The sequence below is a fragment of the Harmonia axyridis genome, chromosome X (genome assembly GCF_914767665.1).
Source record: "Harmonia axyridis chromosome X, icHarAxyr1.1, whole genome shotgun sequence".
In the NCBI taxonomy this organism is placed as follows: Eukaryota; Metazoa; Arthropoda; class Insecta; order Coleoptera; family Coccinellidae; genus Harmonia; species Harmonia axyridis.
In genome coordinates this window covers 32,912,439-32,919,938 of record NC_059508.1, presented here as the reverse complement: position 1 = coordinate 32,919,938, position 7,500 = coordinate 32,912,439, and the positions used below count along the sequence as shown (strand labels likewise).

Below are 7,500 nucleotides of genomic sequence, written 5' to 3'. Positions count from 1 at the left end.
TCGACTTGGACTCGGGCTGATGATGGGGAGGCGTTTAAGGACGTGAACATTTTTCCTTATAAAAATTAAAGTCGACAATGAATATTGATTCTGATTACTGATTTACGCTTTAAAAACACATTAGAAGGCAACCAAATCGAATTTGAGGAAATTCCACGATCAGAAAATTTTTTTCGAAAAAAAAAAAAATCCGAAAAATATTTTTCGATTCCTATTACTGATTTACTCTTTTAGAACACATTAGGAGGCAACCAAATCAAATTTGAGAAAATTCCACAATCAGAAAATTTTTTTCGAAAAAAAAAAAAATTCGAGGACACCTCGGTCATGGCAAGTTATTTTCCACAATCCATTCCCCAATCGACGTACATCACAGAAAAAATCATCTCTCTAACTATCCTGGTTCAAAAGTTGTATCGGAACATTTTCACGTCGAAAATATATCTCTAAGTCCAGACCGATGCACAACGTAAACTAGGGCTGAACCGATGCACCACGTAATATCGGGCAGACCGATGCAGAACGTAAACTCGATCATACCGATGCTTCACGTAATCTCGATCTTACCGATGCACCACGTAAACAAGGGCAGACCGATGCAGAACGTAAAGTAGATCTTACCGATGCACCCCGTAATCTCGATCTTACCGATGCACCACGTAATCTCCATCTTACCGATGCACCACGTGAACTGGATCTTACCGATGCAGAACGTGAATTGGATCTTACCGATGCACCACGTAAACTCGATCATACCGATGCACCACGTAATCTCGGGCAGACCGATGCACAACGTGAATGACGATCGGGACCGGGGCGATCGGTCGTATCTGACACCGCCGGCTCGGTTCTAACATCGTCAATGAGTCGGGGTTGAAAAAAAGGACGTGAACATTTTTCCTTATAAAAATCAAACCCGATCATGGATTTTGATTCTGATTGTTGATTATCGCTATTAGAACATATAAGGAGGCAACCAAATCAAATTTGAGAAAATTCCACGATCAGAAAATTTTTTTCGAAAAAAAAAAAAAAATCGTAATCACCTCGGTCATGGCGAGTTATTTTCCGTATTTCATTCCACAATCAACGTACAACATAGAAGAAATCATCTCTCTAACTATCCTGGTTCAAAAGTTGTATCGGAACATTTCACGTCGTAATATCTCGCCAAGTCCAGACCTCGGCGATAGGTAGTATCTGACACCGTCCGCTCGGGACTGACATCGACTTGGACTCGGGCTGATGATGGGGAGGCGTTTAAGGACGTGAACATTTTTCCTTATAAAAATTAAAGTCGACAATGAATATTGATTCTGATTACTGATTTACGCTTTAAAAACACATTAGAAGGCAACCAAATCGAATTTGAGGAAATTCCACGATCAGAAAATTTTTTTCGAAAAAAAAAAAAATCCGAAAAATATTTTTCGATTCCTATTACTGATTTACTCTTTTAGAACACATTAGGAGGCAACCAAATCAAATTTGAGAAAATTCCACAATCAGAAAATTTTTTTCGAAAAAAAAAAAAATTCGAGGACACCTCGGTCATGGCAAGTTATTTTCCACAATCCATTCCCCAATCGACGTACATCACAGAAAAAATCATCTCTCTAACTATCCTGGTTCAAAAGTTGTATCGGAACATTTTCACGTCGAAAATATATCTCTAAGTCCAGACCGATGCACAACGTAAACTAGGGCTGAACCGATGCACCACGTAATATCGGGCAGACCGATGCAGAACGTAAACTCGATCATACCGATGCTTCACGTAATCTCGATCTTACCGATGCACCACGTAAACAAGGGCAGACCGATGCAGAACGTAAAGTAGATCTTACCGATGCACCACGTAATCTCGATCTTACCGATGCACCACGTAATCTCCATCTTACCGATGCACCACGTGAACTGGATCTTACCGATGCAGAACGTGAATTGGATCTTACCGATGCACCACGTAAACTCGATCATACCGATGCACCACGTAATCTCGGGCAGACCGATGCACAACGTAAATGACGATCGGGACCGGGGCGATCGGTCGTATCTGACACCGCCGGCTCGGTTCTAACATCGTCAATGAGTCGGGGTTGAAAAAAAGGACGTGAACATTTTTCCTTATAAAAATCAAACCCGATCATGGATTTTGATTCTGATTGTTGATTATCGCTATTAGAACATATAAGGAGGCAACCAAATCAAATTTGAGAAAATTCCACGATCAGAAAATTTTTTTCGAAAAAAAAAAAAAAATCGTAATCACCTCGGTCATGGCGAGTTATTTTCCGTATTTCATTCCACAATCAACGTACAACATAGAAGAAATCATCTCTCTAACTATCCTGGTTCAAAAGTTGTATCGGAACATTTCACGTCGTAATATCTCGCCAAGTCCAGACCTCGGCGATAGGTAGTATCTGACACCGTCCGCTCGGGACTGACATCGACTTGGACTCGGGCTGATGATGGGGAGGCGTTTAAGGACGTGAACATTTTTCCTTATAAAAATTAAAGTCGACAATGAATATTGATTCTGATTACTGATTTACGCTTTAAAAACACATTAGAAGGCAACCAAATCGAATTTGAGGAAATTCCACGATCAGAAAATTTTTTTCGAAAAAAAAAAAAATCCGAAAAATATTTTTCGATTCCTATTACTGATTTACTCTTTTAGAACACATTAGGAGGCAACCAAATCAAATTTGAGAAAATTCCACAATCAGAAAATTTTTTTCGAAAAAAAAAAAAATTCGAGGACACCTCGGTCATGGCAAGTTATTTTCCACAATCCATTCCCCAATCGACGTACATCACAGAAAAAATCATCTCTCTAACTATCCTGGTTCAAAAGTTGTATCGGAACATTTTCACGTCGAAAATATATCTCTAAGTCCAGACCGATGCACAACGTAAACTAGGGCTGAACCGATGCACCACGTAATATCGGGCAGACCGATGCAGAACGTAAACTCGATCATACCGATGCTTCACGTAATCTCGATCTTACCGATGCACCACGTAAACAAGGGCAGACCGATGCAGAACGTAAAGTAGATCTTACCGATGCACCACGTAATCTCGATCTTACCGATGCACCACGTAATCTCCATCTTACCGATGCACCACGTGAACTGGATCTTACCGATGCAGAACGTGAATTGGATCTTACCGATGCACCACGTAAACTCGATCTTACCGATGCACCACGTAATCTCAATCTTACCGATGCACCACGTGAACTGGATCTTACCGATGCAGAACGTGAATTGGATCTTACCGATGCACCACGTAAACGCGATCATACCGATGCACCACGTAATCTCGGGCAGACCGATGCACAACGTAAATGACGATCGGGACCGGGGCGATCGGTCGTATCTGACACCGCCGGCTCGGTTCTAACATCGTCAATGAGTCGGGGTTGAAAAAAAGGACGTGAACATTTTTCCTTATAAAAATCAAACCCGATCATGGATTTTGATTCTGATTGTTGATTATCGCTATTAGAACATATAAGGAGGCAACCAAATCAAATTTGAGAAAATTCCACGATCAGAAAATTTTTTTCGAAAAAAAAAAAAAAATCGTAATCACCTCGGTCATGGCGAGTTATTTTCCGTATTTCATTCCACAATCAACGTACAACATAGAAGAAATCATCTCTCTAACTATCCTGGTTCAAAAGTTGTATCGGAACATTTCACGTCGTAATATCTCGCCAAGTCCAGACCTCGGCGATAGGTAGTATCTGACACCGTCCGCTCGGGACTGACATCGACTTGGACTCGGGCTGATGATGGGGAGGCGTTTAAGGACGTGAACATTTTTCCTTATAAAAATTAAAGTCGACAATGAATATTGATTCTGATTACTGATTTACGCTTTAAAAACACATTAGAAGGCAACCAAATCGAATTTGAGGAAATTCCACGATCAGAAAATTTTTTTCGAAAAAAAAAAAAATCCGAAAAATATTTTTCGATTCCTATTACTGATTTACTCTTTTAGAACACATTAGGAGGCAACCAAATCAAATTTGAGAAAATTCCACAATCAGAAAATTTTTTTCGAAAAAAAAAAAAATTCGAGGACACCTCGGTCATGGCAAGTTATTTTCCACAATCCATTCCCCAATCGACGTACATCACAGAAAAAATCATCTCTCTAACTATCCTGGTTCAAAAGTTGTATCGGAACATTTTCACGTCGAAAATATATCTCTAAGTCCAGACCGATGCACAACGTAAACTAGGGCTGAACCGATGCACCACGTAATATCGGGCAGACCGATGCAGAACGTAAACTCGATCATACCGATGCTTCACGTAATCTCGATCTTACCGATGCACCACGTAAACAAGGGCAGACCGATGCAGAACGTAAAGTAGATCTTACCGATGCACCACGTAATCTCGATCTTACCGATGCACCACGTAATCTCGATCTTACCGATGCACCACGTGAACTGGATCTTACCGATGCAGAACGTGAATTGGATCTTACCGATGCACCACGTAAACTCGATCTTACCGATGCACCACGTAATCTCAATCTTACCGATGCACCACGTGAACTGGATCTTACCGATGCAGAACGTGAATTGGATCTTACCGATGCACCACGTAAACTCGATCTTACCGATGCACCACGTAATCTCCATCTCACCGATGCACCACGTGAACTGGATCTTACCGATGCAGAACGTGAATTGGATCTTACCGATGCACCACGTAAACTCGATCTTACCGATGCACCACGTAATCTCGATCTTACCGATGCACCACGTAATCTCAATCTTACCGATGCATCACGTAATCTCGATCTTACCGATGCAGAACGTAAACTCGATCATACCGATGCACCACGTTATCTCGGCAGACCGATGCAGAACGTAAAAAAAAAGCTTACAGCACGCGGTGTTCCCAAGCGGTCACCCATCCAAGTACTAACCGCGCCCGACGCTGCTTGGCTTCAGTGTTCTGACGAGAACTGGCAATTTCAGCGTGGTATGGCCGTAAACAACATATATTGCGATATTTTCTATGATATCTCACTTTTTGGGAGCGGAAAGGACGTGAACGTTTTTCCTCATAAAAAATGAAATAACTTTTGGATATTAATTCTGATTGTTGATTTAAGCTTTAAGAACACATTAGGACATATCTCAATGAAATTTGAGGGATTTCCGAAATCGAAAAATATTTTTCGAAAAAAAAAAAAAATCCCAGAAGACCTCGGTCATCTCAAGTTTATTTCCATATTCTATTACACAATCAACGTACATCACAAAAGGAACCATCTCTCTAACTATCACAGTTAAATTTTTGTATCGGAACATTTCACGTCGGAATATCTCGCTAAGTCCAGACCGGGGAGATCGGTCGCATCTGACACCGTCCGCTCCGGTCTAACATCGTCTTGGAGTCGGGGTAACGATGGAGAGGCGTTTAAGGACGTGAACATTTTTCCTTATAAAAATTAAAGTCGACAATGAATATTGATTCTGATTACTGATTTACTCTTTTAGAACACATTAGAAGGCAACGCAATCAGATTTGAGGAAATTTCAAGATCAGAAAATTTTTTTCGAAAAAAAAAAAAATTCAAGAACACCTGGGTCATGGCAAGTTATTTCCCACAATCCATTCCACAATCAACGTACAACATAGAAGAAATCATCTCTCTAACTATCCTGGTTCAAAAGTTGTATCGGAACATTTCACGTCGAAATACCTCGCCAAGTCCAGACCGGGGCGATAGGTAGTATCTGACACCGTCCGCTCGGGACTGACATCGACTTGGACTCGGGCTAATGATGGGGAGGCGTTTAAGGACGTGAACATTTTTCCTTATAAAAATTAAAGTCGACAATGAATATTGATTCTGATTACTGATTTACGCTTTAAAAACACATTAGAAGGCAACCAAATCAAATTTGAGGAAATTCCAAAATCAGAAAATTTTTTTTCAAAAAAAAAAAAATCCGAAAAATATTTTTCGATTCTGATTACTGATTTACTCTTTTAGAACACATTAGAAGGCAACGAAATCAAATTTGAGTAAAATCCAAAATCAGAAAATATTTTTCGAAAAAAAAAAAAAATTCGAGAACACCTCGGTCATGGCAAGTTATTTTCCACAATCCATTCCCCAATCAACGTACATCCCAGAAAAAATCATCTCTCTAACTATCCTGGTTCAAAAGTTGTATCGGAACATTTTCACGTCGAAAATATATCTCTAAGTCCAGACCGATGCAGAACGTAAACTCGATCATACCGATGCTTCACGTAATCTCGATCTTACCGATGCACAACGTAAACTAGATCACACCGATGCAGAACGTAAACTCGATCTCACCGATGCACCACGTGAACTGGATCTTACCGATGCAGAACGTGAATTGGATCTTACCGATGCACCACGTAAACTCGATCTTACCGATGCACCACGTAATCTCGATCTTACCGATGCACCACGTGAACTGGATCTTACCGATGCAGAACGTGAACTCGATCTTACCGATGCACCACGTAAACTAGGGCTGACCGATGCATCACGTAAACGACGATCGAGAGGCGCGAAAGGACGTGAACGTTTTTCATTATAAAAATTGAAATAAATGATAAATAATGATTCTGATTGTTGATTATCGTTTTTAATATGCATTAGTAGGCAACCAAATGAAATTTGAGGAAATTCCGATAACAGAAAATTTTTTCGAAAAAAAAAAAAATTCATGAAATCCTCGGTCATCGCAAAATATTTACCATATTCTGTTCGATAATCAACGTATATTTAAGAAGGAATCATATCTGTATCTATCTTGGTTCAAATTTTGTATCGGAACATTTTGACCAAAGTCCGAGCTTCGGCCGAAACAGACACCGCTGACCTGGCCTATCGATCGACCGAGAGTCGGGGATAGAGCGTAAGTGTTGTCTGGAGGGGAACCCTGTGCTCTCCTGACATATATAGGGAAGGTGGTCGCGTTGGGCGATGCAGAACGTTTGGATCGGGAATTATATTTTTGGTTCAGCTATTGGAATATGGTTTATTGTTGGTATATATTGGCGAAATAACGTTCTTACTGACTGGGGATATTCATAAAAATGAGTCCGGAGATTTTCAGATCGAAGTCCGAGTGATCCGACTTGGAAGGCGTGTTGGGTGGGTCGAGATGGCTTAGATCGATCAGACGAGGCGGGCTAAGTGTTGACGTCATGCATCGGTCCATTTTCAGATTGAGTCCGAGTAATCCGACTTTGAAAGAGTGTTGGGTGCGTCGAGACTGTTTAGATAGATCGGACGAGGCGGACTAGGTGTTAACGACATGCATCGGTATATTTTCTGATCGGAGTCCGAAGAAATCGGCCCTAGTAGGCGCAGCGGACGGTCGAGACGGCCTCGGTGGGTCGGATCGATCGGGAAAAGTTTGCTAAATCGTGTCTGGAGGGGAACCTTGGGTTCTCCTGACATATATAGGGG

At 41.0% G+C, this 7,500-nt stretch overlaps 1 non-coding gene across 1 annotated transcript; it reads right to left on the bottom strand.

The window, feature by feature from the left end:
- Positions 1–4,913: 4,913 nt before the first annotated feature.
- On the bottom strand, positions 4,914–5,032 carry LOC123687661. Its single transcript, XR_006749375.1, has one exon. It is a non-coding gene; the product is annotated as a 5S ribosomal RNA (ribosomal RNA).
- Between the last annotated feature and the right edge of the window lie 2,468 nt (positions 5,033–7,500).